The sequence below is a fragment of the Octodon degus genome, unplaced genomic scaffold (genome assembly GCF_000260255.1).
Source record: "Octodon degus isolate 3935 unplaced genomic scaffold, OctDeg1.0 scaffold00144, whole genome shotgun sequence".
Lineage (NCBI taxonomy): Eukaryota > Metazoa > Chordata > Mammalia > Rodentia > Octodontidae > Octodon > Octodon degus.
Genome location: NW_004524720.1, coordinates 4,675,510 through 4,689,382, shown reverse-complemented (window position 1 = coordinate 4,689,382; position 13,873 = coordinate 4,675,510). Strand labels below are relative to the sequence as shown.

The window sequence follows — 13,873 nt, the reverse complement described above, 5'->3', positions numbered from 1 at the left end:
AAAAGCTACAACTCTTGTTGCATAGGTCCTGTTTTACCTTGGTCTTAACCATCCAGTAGAAAACTATGAAGATGAAATATAGGACTTAAAGCCATGCTGATATGTTGAGCTGTGGGGCAATCAGGTCAACAATTTCTGACATTGCCAGTTAAGTAGAACACCCAATGCTATTATGGCCTACTGGACTCTTTTGTAATATTTTGCTGAGTTTACACACCTATAATATTCAAATAACAGAACTTAACAAAAAAAGAGTATACAGATGAATGTCCATTTTGTATCTGTGTGTTCAAAGTGGTTAGGATAGATATATATAGTTACATTCTCTTAATGAACAGAATGATTTGTTCTAATTGTGTTTGTAAATAGGATATCAAGCCCGCATCTTGTACAGCAATTAAACACTAAGAAGAATGTATGCAGTGTGTTAATTATTGAAACTGTCCTACTGATTTGATTTGAAACTGTCTCTTTGCTATTTTTTTTTATCAATAAAATTATGGGATAAAAGAAAAGAAAAGAAAAAAGAAGAAAAAAAACAGTAAAAAGTGACAAATTTGGAGAAGTTTTTAAACAACCTTTCTCTAACTACAGTGGAACACCCACCTCTGAAAAAACAAAATGAAAAAGGGGCATACATTGGGAGCCACGAAGCTATGAAATCGATCAAATATGTGTAACTAGGACTTAGCCCAGTACCTAAAGCAAACAATCTACCTCACTCCTGAGATGAACATCCTGTCTTAGCTATCAGTTTCTAGACAACCTAGTGTCAAGCATTACTAACTTCAAAAGAGTATAAATAAAGGACAGTTTTGTTGTGAAAAAATGGGGGAATATATATATATATATATGAGTTAAGATAAATATATAGCTACTTTCTCTTAGTTCACTGATAATAAGAGTTTGTACTAATAGTGTTTAGACAAGATATCGTGTCTGCATCTTGTCCTCTGAATAACTACTATGAAGACAACAATATGCAATGTATTAATTATTGTAAACATCCTACTAACCTGTTTTGAAACTGTCTCATTGCTATTTTATCTTTTTTTCCTCATTAAAATGAATAAAGATTATAAAAAAGTGACAAATTCAAGAATTAAAAACCATAAATATATTGTTTTAAAATACTACATATTCTTTTATGGGGCAAATATCAAAGCATTTTCCTTACATTTTCACCGAAGTGCTTTATGAGTAAGATCTTATGTCCTGCATGGAGTGTAGACAAAAGCCCCAGAGAACTGAAGGCCAACGGAGTTCACTCCTGGTGTAGAGTTGTGGCTTCAGCTCCCCCAGGCTCACAGTAAAATGGATGAATGGGGGACCAGGGACCAGGTGCCATCTTCATTCAACTCTGCAACTCCCTTCAAGTCCCCATTCAGCAGGCCAAAGAATACCACTGAAATTTCCTTGGTGTCATCTTGTTTTCTGAAATCCTCACCTCTGCACCTTGATCTCTAAACTGCTAAAGCTAGCACACAATCATCAACAGAATTGCTGCAGTGCTGCTCAGCTCCCTTACTACCTTTGTAATGCTTGCTATGCTTCCGATTACTTTACAGTTGAAAAAAGCACATTCGCTTTTATTGAAAGAACCATAGTGCATTTTGAGATAAACAGATGTTTGGGACTATCTTCCCATAAACTTGAATAAATGACTATCTGAGGCCCTAATTTTGTGGTCAGTATATGCACAAATTCACATGCAATTACCCAGAAAAATGAAAAAATAAAAAAATAAAAAACTGGTAACAGGAAATCTACCTTTAAGGAAAAGGGGATGGCTGGGACATTGCCCAGTGGTAGAGCACAGGCCTAGTACATCACAAGCCCTGGAATCAATCCTTAGAACTACAAAAAATATATACATTTTCTTTTTGGAAGGCAGGAAGCAATCATAAGTACATTAATATTTACAAATATTTTTAAAAGATGTATAAGCCATTTTTCTAGTGTGTTTCTTGTATATTGTTAGTTATTCAACTGCTGTGTGAGTCATTTTACTTCATCCATCTGGAAAAAATATTCAAATATTCTGATTCTGTGACAAGCTTTGTCTATAAGTAGGCCAACTAGCTACCACCAATTCAATTCTAAAATTCAATATAACGGGCAGGCTAGGTAGCTCAGTAAACCAAGCGCCTGCTTAGTCAAGCTCAGGGACAAGGCCCCAGCCCCACACACCGCGTCAGCCCTGCCCCCAGGACGGGCTGAGCAGGGCACAGTGTCCAGGAGTGGTGATACACACCTGTAACCCCAGTGCTGGGGAGGCTGAAAACAGGAGGATCACTATGACTCCAAGCTGCGCAGAGACCCTGTACCAAATACATGAAAAATAGTAATAAAATAAAATTCAACATAACTCTTCAAATGTTCTTATTTAGATCATTGTTCTTAAACTGTCTAGTTTTAATGACACTAGAGTCACTAAAACTGAGTTCCACAAATGTCAATTCTAAAGAAGTCTCCATGTCCAAGAAAAAAATAGAGATCGCTCACACTGGGGCAATCCACCTGAACTTTTCCCCTCTCCCATAACATTTAGAAACCAGAAGCAGGGTGGGCTGGGATATAAACAGACTCACAAGGTAAAATTTAAGAAAGTATTTCAGTTTTTAAAAATGGATAGCTTCAAGAAAACAGGATGCTCAAATATAACAAATTACTGCTGAGGGGGAGAGAAGCCCCAAAGCCCTCTGTTAAATTGGCACCAAAAATTCAAAGAAACCAAGCTAGACAGAATAAGAATAGATGTAATTAACAACTTCTTAACAGGATAAAACATCTATAAAAAAATTAAATTCTTTCATTTTTTTGGCAGTTACATCAGTAAAATTAATGTGGGGATATTAGGTCACATTCAGAATTAAACAGAAAACTTTCAAAGAGAGAAAGCAAAATTATAAGCTGCATTATGTACCTGATTCCATCTATCTCATCTAAACAGAACATAGTTTGCATTCTGACTATTCCAACAGGTGTTTGATTTCAAAACCAACACCAGCAATTTCAGAGTCTTCCTTTTCTGTTCTGCCCCGGGTCCCGCCACATGTATGTGTGAGTTTAATGAAGACTCCTCTTTGCACCTTCTCCCAAGAGCAAAGAAGAAATGGAGTAAGGAAGTGAGCCTGAGAAGCCCTGGGGCCTGCAAGCATCTTTCCCTGGCTGCTCAAGGCATTTTATGCTCCAATACAAAAGGCTTAAAGGCTGTTTTGGGCAAAAGTGTCATCCTGGCTGTTAGGATACCCCGTGAATGACCATCAGACGCTATTTGCCAGCCATTAGTCTAAAGCTCTGGAACAATGATAAAAATTAAAAAACAAAAGGAAAAGAAATGTGAAGTTTCCTACTGAAACCTTCTATCCTGTTTTTGCTGATACTCATGGGAAACAGCTTGGCCCATAATTCACTGTGGCCCGGACTCAAGGACACCAGTTTGTACTGGGGCCAAGCTGAACTAAAGCCAAATGGATTTTTTGTCCTCAGGTCTATTTAGTTGATATACGGCACTTCACTGGTGATTTTTTCCTATTATCTTTAACAAGAACTCGTAAGTCGCATTGATTTTGCCCCTAGAGATGAGGGGCTGATCATGATTCAGACAGACTCCCCGGAAGAGACTTGTCAGTTTCCTGTCCTGCTCTAGCCAGATTATTTTGAAAACCTTGGAGAAGACGGAAACTCCCCAGCAACCTGAGACTGTATGTGAGTTTTTACATTCACAGGAATAAACAAGAACGCCAACATGGTACCCAATACACCTGCAGAAATAAAGTCATTAACCAAATGAGCCCTGTGAGTAGAGACTATAGGGAGATGCTCCTTAATGGGACCTCGAAGGCCTGAAAAAAGAACATTTCTGAATCCATTATGATAAAGAATGGGAGGGCCAGTGGTATAGCTCAGCGGACTAAGCGCTTGCTTAGGTAAGCGCAGGGGTCAGGGTTTGATCCCTGGCATTTCATGGTACACAGGCCCTGCCCCCGGGCGCATTGAGCTGGCGGTGGAGTCCAGGCGTGGTGGCGCACGCCTGTCATCCCAGCACCACGCCTCAATAATACTCTTGAATTCCATAGCATTTCAGCACCTGGAAGGCCCGATAAGTGTTTGTGAATTTATCGTGATGCTTGTGGTCTAGAAGCAAGGTCGGAATGTGAAAATGGCTTCTGCTGTGCCTGCGAGTGCTGCTGCCACACCACAGGTCGCAGGACGTGCTTGTGGAGAAGGCAAGATAAATCCTCATACAGCCCGAACACAAATGCCAGGGTAGTTGCTTTCTGCATTACTGGGGGAAGGACTGCAGGTTTCAAAATCCATCCCTCCTCAACTGAAGCTCTGCATCCCGGGGTTTGATCCCATGAAACTGCGCTGAAAGAGGACTTTCTGGATTGTAAACGTGATTGCTATACTGGTGAAAGTTGTGCAGCAGCCGCACAAAGTAATGCGTCATTCCACCAACACCGCTAATGTGGGCCATTTGTCGTGTTTTGAAGATGGTAGGATTGGTGGCCTCTTTCCAAGAGCTTCTGAACCCATCACATTGCTTCTGATCTTTACTGTTCATGAGGGTTTTTTTAAAACCTGTGACACAAGTTGATCCTTGCCTTGTAGGGAATGACAGGTATTTGATAACTTTCTCAATTTCTTCTGTTGCTACTGGTCTGTTAGATTCCCTCTCCTGGAGTCAGCTTTGCTGCCTGAATTTCCATGGCCGCAGGCACCAGCCATATTCCCGGGCCTCCTGCCCGCAGGATGGCTTGCCAGGGAGCTCTCACCCATGCAGGCCTATCAGTTCCTTAATTCCTGTTAAGTGATATACTTTTTTCTTCACTAAATTGTTATTTTTAAATGCCTGAGTTCTAGATCTTGGAGAGGCTGAATTTTCCTGCCAATCACCACAATGCCTCAACTTCCAGATTTTTTACTTTCTTATGTATTCTGGATATTTATTATCTGTCAGGGGAGTAGTTAGCAAGCACTTGTTCCCATTTGGCAAGTTATCTCTTCACTCTTCTGTTTCCTGTCGATGTGTATTTGCTGTGCAGGAGCCTACAAGTTTGATGTAACCTTATTGGCTAATGCTTTTTAACATTTTTCCTGCACTCAATCATTTATCACAAAGTAAACAACTCCAGTTTTAAGGTTGAAAGTGCTTTTCTTCATACTTAACTCAAATATGAGTAAACAGAGTTTATTCAGTCTTTACAAATAGCATTTACAATTAGCCTTGGATTAATGAAGCATAAGAAAGGTCAACCTGGTTGGACTTTGTTGCCCAAATAGTTAAGCTTCTGGAAACAAAGTTGAGAGTAAACATGGTTACCAAACAGGAAGCATTCCAACTGAACTTGACAGTGGGCAGCAATGCAACAGAGTGACGGTTTGCTCTGCTTCCCAGTGATCTAGACTCTTTCTTTGCCATGCTGGGGATTGAACCCAGGGTCTTGCACATGTCAGACAAACCCTCTCCACTGAGCTGCGCTCCAGCACTCACATGAGCTCAGAGCCTAAAAATGTCAATTTTCAGAAAATAACAACAAAAAAACCTTCAGATGACAAATTTGTGAAGTTCTGTCTGAATGTAGAATTTTAGTTCAACGTTTCTCAAATAGCTGCTTTCAGAAAATAATTTCTCAGACTTGGCATGGTGGTGTGTGCCTGTAATCCCAACTCTTGGGAGGCTGTAAACGGGAGGATCACTATGAGTCCGATCTAGTAGTGAGACCCTGAACATTCTGTAGACCCTTCCCTAAAATACAAAAAGAAAAAAATTCCTCAATCTTTTTTGTTCAATATGTACTTGAAAACATACAGCAACATGGTCAAGAGCATTGAGTATATCAATATCAATACATATAACAAAATATAAAATACACAGGATGTCGGTCAAATAGGATATCTCTGATATATTTACAATATATAATAATCTTATTCATTGTGGAGAGTTGGTGCATGTACCTATAGCATTTTAATTCTTTTTATGGTGTATTTCCCTCTTTCCCTCCCTTCTCTTTCCATCTCTTGGTCCCCCTTTTTAATGAAACTCCTCCCACCATTCAAGTAATTTCTCTGTTGTATTTTATTTTGGAAAAATGATTACAAGGACTATTTTCAAAGCTGAGCGTGGTGCTGCATTCCTATAATGCCAGCAATGCAGAGGCTGAGGTGGGAGGACTGTTGCAAGTTGGAGACACACAGTGAATTCAAGGCCAAACTCCACTATAAAACAAGGCGCTGTCTCGAACAAATAACAAGCAAATATGGGATATTTGCTCCAAAAATTATTAGTAACTATATCAACTTTTCATGTCATTGTTATTAATGAGTTTGCTTCCTGATTATTGAGAGCTATATCTATGGTTTAGCTTGGAAATGGAGAAAATGGTTTAAGCCTGTAACTGATGGCTTTATGTTCATATAAATAAAACTTCCTCAAATCTTAAGTTAATTCAAAATTCTGTATAGAGATTGAATCCTACGGACTTCTCAGACCTTCCACAAGCTGAGTCAATATCTACATGAACTGATTCAAGAATATGTGTTTAACAAAATGAAAAACTTATCAATGATTTTGATGAACCACTGTGCTAACTTAATTATTTTTAATACATTTATGCATTCATATACATGTAAACAACACAAGTATAAAGAGATTTTCCATCCCCAATCCCATCCCTTTGTATTTATATTGGCTGCAAATTTCACTCTGATAATGAATTTTTTAAATTCTTTATCCAAACCCATCTCTCTTGTGTATTGATTATCACTATGAAGAGGTTTTGTTTAAATAAACTTTATTTTACAAGCCTAGTTTTAGGCATTCATTTAAATCCCTGTAGCCCAATGTAACAGCCTGAAAAAAAATTGAAACCATTAAAATCAACTATTTTACAATTTTTAACAAATAAGACAGGTGTAAGAATAAAGAGGAGTTAATTTCAACTGCAAAAAGTAAGACTTATAGTTTAGCATTGTCAAAATTTTTTCATTATATTAATTGAAATGACCTCAAGTAAATAGAGCCAATAACTCAAGGTCTAGCATGAATAAATCTGTTAATATGAGTAAATAGTAAGTTGGCTCCAGTAAATTGAGTTTATATTCATAATGAACTAATAAAATCCATTGTCAAATTGTATTGAAACAACCTTTATTTCATTATAATACCAAACAATTTAAATTAAAATTTTGCAATGAAGTTTCTCTGTGTCCATGCTCAAATTATTCCAGAAGAATAATTAAAATCATTTACATTTACTAAGACAATTAAATGTGGCTAATATCTTATTAATATGAGGGAAGTATTCAAAACAGAAAGATAAGAATGGGAAGCGTGTATGGGGGAAACAAATAGCTGAATTACATTCAGCAACCTACTGAGTCCTACAAGTTTATCTCGCACTTGTGCTGTGACTGGCACAAAGGATTACCAGAGATGCTGTCCCTTAAGGTCTCATTAGGTTTTTCTATGCTGGGAGACAGAACTCTGCACACATAATTATTCATTGTGTATTAATCTGCTCTGATTTGAATATTTCTTTTTGTTGGATTTAATTATGCTATGCCTGAAAAACAAGAAGTGCTGTTTTATCTGTGTGGCCTTATCAAGTGATCATCAGCCAACAAATATCAACATTTTAAAACAATTGAAAAGCTAGGTATGAAATTGGAGTTTACAGGAAAATCTGAACTTTTGATTTTTCAGTGTTGTTAATCTATTTCCTTCTTCTCTGCCCTTTATGTCCCTAAGACTCCCTCGAGGGAGTAATCTATGTTTTGATCATTTCTTGAGAGTTGGAAATTGCAGTGTGTGGCAATTCTATGATCCTCTATTAATGGAGAGAGAAAAATATCTGTCTATAAAAGCTATTGTCTGATACATTGAAACCTTTGCTATTAAATGCTGAATGAACCATAGTATACTCTTTTAAAAGGTGTTTTTTAGAATCCCAAGCCAAGAAATGGCACACTAATATTTCCATGGAATTTTAAGAAATGTTTCCAAAGAGGTTTACCCCTTGGAGCACTTCAGCTTCATCTCTCAGTATCAATTTTTAAAGTAATATAAGCTAACTAGCAATTAAAGACTATAACAATATGCAATAGTAGTTCTTCATGAGTAACCACAGGTAATAGGAAAATAGTTACCTAAGATTCATGTTATGTTCTACTTCTTTCAGACAAGATCATCATTCTTCATTTCAAAGATTTCTATCCACACACCCACATAATCATTCTTAACCTTATTTTACCCTCGCCTCGCCCCCCCCAAAAAATCATTATGCATACCTGACTATATTGTGAGGGAAAATATTCAATCAAGCAAGATCCAAAAACTAAAGCAAATTCACTTTAAATTGTTGTTTGGTCTTATAGAATACAACTTGGAAAGTCCACTTACGTCAGTGTGAAATGAAGAGTTTCTAAACATGGCCACATAGGGCAGGGGAGATAGCTCAGTAGAATAAGTGCTTGCCTGTAAGCACAAGGGCCTGAGTTCAATCCCCTGTTCTATAAAAAAAAAAAGATAAACATGGAAACAGATGGCCTTTTTCAGCTTTTTTTTTATTGTTCTTATCCTCTCAACCTACTAATACCCAGAAAAGTCCTGACTTAAAAACAAACAAACAAAAATAATATTTTAAATTATTTTATGAATAGGAAATGCCATATTTCACTTTCATTTAGAGATGATTTTGAGAATATCATCTGTCTGGTTATCTGTACCAAGGTTTCTGTACAGTGAAAAGTTTCATAAAGAATGAATGCTGTGCTTATTATTTGTAGATTCCATATTGTAACAGGTGAACTAGAAACATTTGGAAGCCTTCAAGCCCATTTATCTTATTCCTTGTGTTATGGCAAATATTGTCTAAACTGGACATTGCTCACGGAGCTGAGAAGTCAGCCCGAAAGCTTCAACCTGTTCTCTGGCTGCAGCTTCAGCGGACATCTATATTCTCTTTACAGTCCATGCAGCTCTGCCTAAACCACTGGATGGCCTTCACCTGGCCACCACTTTCATCTTGGGGAAAACCCACACCTAACTAAGACATTGATGTGGAGCTGCTAGCAATTTCACAGGACAGGGAAAGATGGTGCCTGCAGACTTTACCTGCCATGGGATTAGTTTCTAGCAAAGATTTCACCCTGCAATCATTTCCTACCCAAGTGGGGTCAGTGTTTATCTCCAGAGCACTGAAAACATTTAAAGCAATCTTCTTAAACCTGGTGATCCAAAAAAACAGAAATTGATAGCAGTACACAGCTCAGGGCTTTGAACACAACCATTTTTACTTATGTCGGTGATTTGAAATGAAAAGACATGATCTGTAGGACCTCAGTGACAATCTATTTGCTTTTGTTCTTTCTTACTTCAGTAATTAAGTCAGTTCACCCTTAGTAGATGTGCAATTATAAGTTAGAAGAAATATAAGAAAGCAACAAATTTCCTTCCTGGTACTCCTAGAGTTCCCTGATTTTGTATTGTACCACTCCTGCTGCAGTTACATACTTTGCTTCAGTAGAGATTATCCACTATCTTTTAGCCCTTGCTGCAACTCTCAAGTACACTGTAAGCTTTTTTTCTCTATCATTCAAGAAAGTCAGTAATTTTAGTTTCTTTTTATTTTCACTCTTGCCAGGCTATTTTCCCTATTACCATGATTTCAAACCTTATTTCAAATTGAACTTTGTCCCATTGTACTGTCCAAGAAAATTTCTATGGAAAAACTATTTTTACATAAAGTAATCCTTCACAATAATCAGGTGTGGAGAAGTCTAATGTCCACAATGACTTGAAGCAGGAAACAGTACGCCATTCAGCCCTCTACCTGTGCATATACAATGCAGCTTTCCACAATCTCTCCACACCAACTGTGAGTCTAGGTTGCTCACTTGTTGATGCAAAGCATATTAATAAAATGTTTCTCATTTCAGACCGTTTGTCATTTTTAACTTGTTGATCTATAATATTAACCACCATCATTAGGGCAAATCCCATGATAAAGATAAGGCTCTCCAAAATTTTCCTACCAGAGAATACAGAGAAAATATTGTTGAGCAGTAAGAAATATTAAGGGTATTAGTGAGCTGATAAGCAAAATTTTAAATATAATTATTGAAATTTTTAAACCATTTTTAAATAATGTGCTGCATCATACCAGGTAGCTGGTTGGATTTGGCCCATGGACTCCAGTTTCCTGGCTTCTAATATGACATCTTATAGAACCCAACTTCTTATGCATACTTTGGTCACAGTCACATGCACCCTGAGTTACTGGCCTTTTCTTCATTAGATCCAGTCTCTATATACTCAAGAGTTGTATCCAATCTTAGCACTTAGCATTTAGTGCAATATTATTTCCAATAAATGCTCAAGACAGTTCAGTCTCCTCTCATTCACCATAGGGTTAGAACTTTGATGGTAGGTGTAGGATGTATTCATTTATTTGACCTGAAAACTTTAACAAGATTTATCTATATTATAAACATTGGAGTTTTTTTCTTGAAAAATAAAAATTTAAAAATAGCTTTCCTTATCCATATAAGACTCAGGCTCATGTGTAGAAAAGTCCTTGCATTAAAGTTCTGCTTTTTAGCCAGTGACACTGGGATGGGGTTGGATTAGGTCACCTTCTGACATGGTGTCTCCTCTCTGCTTCAGAAAGTGGTGGGTCTAGGAAAGATGCAGTTCAAACTGACATGCATTCTTTAGCTTCACTTCTGTTTCTAGCAAGAGTATGGTTAATGGCTCTGAAGTGGAATAAGAACTTTACATATTTAAACTTAAATTTTTTGCTCAACCTTCATAAACTCCTGCTCCCATGAGCAAAAACATGTTCCTTATCAGTGTCTCAGGAATCCTTGTAGTTATATTCTGTAGAATTAAACAAGGAAGGGCTAGCCAAATAGTTCAGTGGATTAAAGCACTTTCAAGCAGGCGCAGGGGCCAGCAGTTCAACCCCCAGGCCTGCTATGCCAGCCAGCCCCCAGAGCGCACTGAGATGGCAATCAAGAATGGGTAGGGTAGCGCGCACCTGTAATCCCAATACTTGGGAGGCTGTAAACAGGTGGATCTCTATGAGTCTGATCTAGTAGTGAGACCCTGAAGAACCTATAGATGCTTCCCTAAAATAAAAATTTTTAAAAAAAGAATTATACAAGGAATTGCAAGATGCTGTATGTGAGAGTGAGACCAATTCACTGTCACGAAACAAAATGTAGATACTGAAAACAAATAAGTACAGCTGAATACTTTAAAAATCATATGTTTAAAATACCTTGTCTTCTTTCCTTGCTCCTCTCCTCTCTTCCTTAGTTCTTATATCCATTGATGTTTCATCCTTTTTTCTTCTTTTTCTCCTGTTCTTATTTAATTCCTTTCTTTTCTCTTTTCTCTTCCTATCTCTCTCCCTCTTCTGTCTTCCGATTTTCATTTGTAGGGATATAAGGGAAGTGCCTATTTTGCTAGGTGTGCAGGGGAATGCATAAAGCATTCTGTGGTCTTCATCCTAACCTCAGCACAGTTGCAATAGCACTGTTCATAACACTGAAAATGTGCAACTTCATGAGTTGGAATGTGGGTAATTTCCTTGAAATGTAAAGCAAAATTACTTCACATGGATTATTTAGATTTCCAACTGTAGCTCAAAGACTATTTTAGTTAAATAGTTTAGGCTATGTCTGATGACTATTTATTTATTTAATTTTTGGCCCAAATTCTTATTAAGGGGATCAATTAGGCCTTAGTCTCTATAACAATACCAGCAACTCTGTTCTTTCTATCGCCCTGCCCAACACTGACTCTCCCTCCAAATTACAGAGTATGAAAGTCAGCAGAAATGAAGTCTTCACAGTTGAAATTTTAAAAACTTAAAGAACTCCTAAAACATACATTTATTTGTTGTCTAAAATTATACCCTAAAAGCATCATTATTTCAAAATCAAACATATAATGATCAATATAAAAATAATACTTTGGGTCAGTTGCTAAGCAAATCCTCACTTTATTAGTTTTCTGTGTTGTTAGTGTTATGGCCACCAGCAGTCACACTCAGCTTTTGACATTCCCTTCTAGAAAGTCTGCATCAAAAGCCATTTTCTCAAGGTCCACTGGGACCTTAGTGAAAGAAATAATTTTGCATCTGAAGATATTTTTTCAACTTCAAAATCAACTCACTTCAATCCATTCATGGCTATAGGAGTCTGCAGGCTGAAATTTGGAAGGAGGCAGTGTTTCTGTCATGACTGCAGTGAGTTGGGAGGCAGTAAAGCATGCTGGTCTTACAGAGTCAACAAAACCGTCAGGCACATGGAGTGGAGTATCAACCTTTGCCTGCATGGTCATCTTGTTGCTTCGCTCTTCATCGCTTTTACCTTGTTAGGCTGTCCTCTGCTTGCTCTGCTGTTGCCTTGGTAACTGAAGTACAGCATCTCCTTTTGAAAGGCAAATTGTTTCTACTCTTGTATGGGAAAAGAGTTGGAGGTTATATGTAAATGCCACTCAATATTAAAATTAGAGGGAAGATATCTGAAAGTGTTCAGAAATCGTGATTATTTTCTTGTACTGAAAAATGAAGGAATAGATATTAAGGAAGTATAGTAGCACACTGTTGAAAAACTAGTAATGAAAACTAATAAAATGCTTAATATTTCCAAGTCAAATTACAGTGTTAATAATAAAACTTAACTACTCAGTTGCTGTGCTTGGAATGTTTTGTGGCATCATAATCCATGTGTTCCAATCCTAACATTCAAGGTTGTGTTGGCATAGGAAATGGGAGCTTCAGAATGTATTTAGGCAGAGGCCTCCAGAATGGAATTTGTGTCCTTCTAAAAGAGACCCTGGGGCTCCTTCACCCCTCTGCTGTGGAAGGTGACAATAAGACGTTTCTGTGAGAAAGCTCTGATCGCCAGACTCAGAATGAGCTGGCACTGCGACCTTGCATTTCCCAGGCTTTAAGCAGTATGTTTCTGCTGTTGATAAGATGCCCCAGCTATGCTAGTTTGTTATGGCTCCCTGTTAGACTAAGATACCAGCTAACACATTATTTTTGTTTTTATAATTTGCTATTACAGAATGCTCCCAGTGTTTTAAAGTCAGCTGATTGGCCCATGGAATTCTATAGAGGGGATTATTTAACAAGTGAATTACACTGGGACCAACGTGATGAGCTCCTTCTTTATTTGTTGACTACTGTTCATCTGTGTTCAAAAATAATTCAAGGATCTTAGTTTTTAAGTTACAAAAAGGACATTACTCTTTACGGAATGAAAAAGTAAGATGCCCTGTGGAAAATACTGAAACAGATTCCATGAACCTGAGGAAAATTTGTTATTAACTGTATATTTTAGTACTGAAACTTCTAGGAAGCATGGCAAAAGTAGAAAGCATCATGGGTCTGTCATTCTCATTCAGTGGAAAGCATTGAGAGGAATAAATAATTTGTTGACCTTAAATAGAAAGCACTTAACACATGAATCATTTATGTAGAACACTGACTCGAGGGATGGGGCTTGCTTGGCAAACGTGCCCTCTAACAGGCCACTACTCTTTCAACAATCTCCAAGTCCTTCTGTAAGTCCTCCTCCTTCAACTCCAACCAAGAGGTCCAATGAAAGTGACTATGTTATGAGCTATCCCAAGAGACTGTTCTAAGAGAAAGAACCAATCAAACTAGTTTGGATTTTTAGCTTGAAATTGTGGTGGCTCAAGCAATAGACCATAAAATTAGGGATAATTAATGTTCAAGCTTTCCATAATGGAAATGAGTACAGTATCATATAAATGGAAGACAGGAAAAGATAAAAGGGAGTGAGGAGAGAGAGAGAGAGAGAGAGAGAGAGAGAGAGAGAGAGAGAGAGA

General features: G+C 37.6%; 1 pseudogene; it reads right to left on the bottom strand.

The window, feature by feature from the left end:
- Positions 1 to 3,517: 3,517 nt before the first annotated feature.
- Positions 3,518 to 8,959, bottom strand: LOC101563724 (annotated as a pseudogene).
- Between the last annotated feature and the right edge of the window lie 4,914 nt (positions 8,960 to 13,873).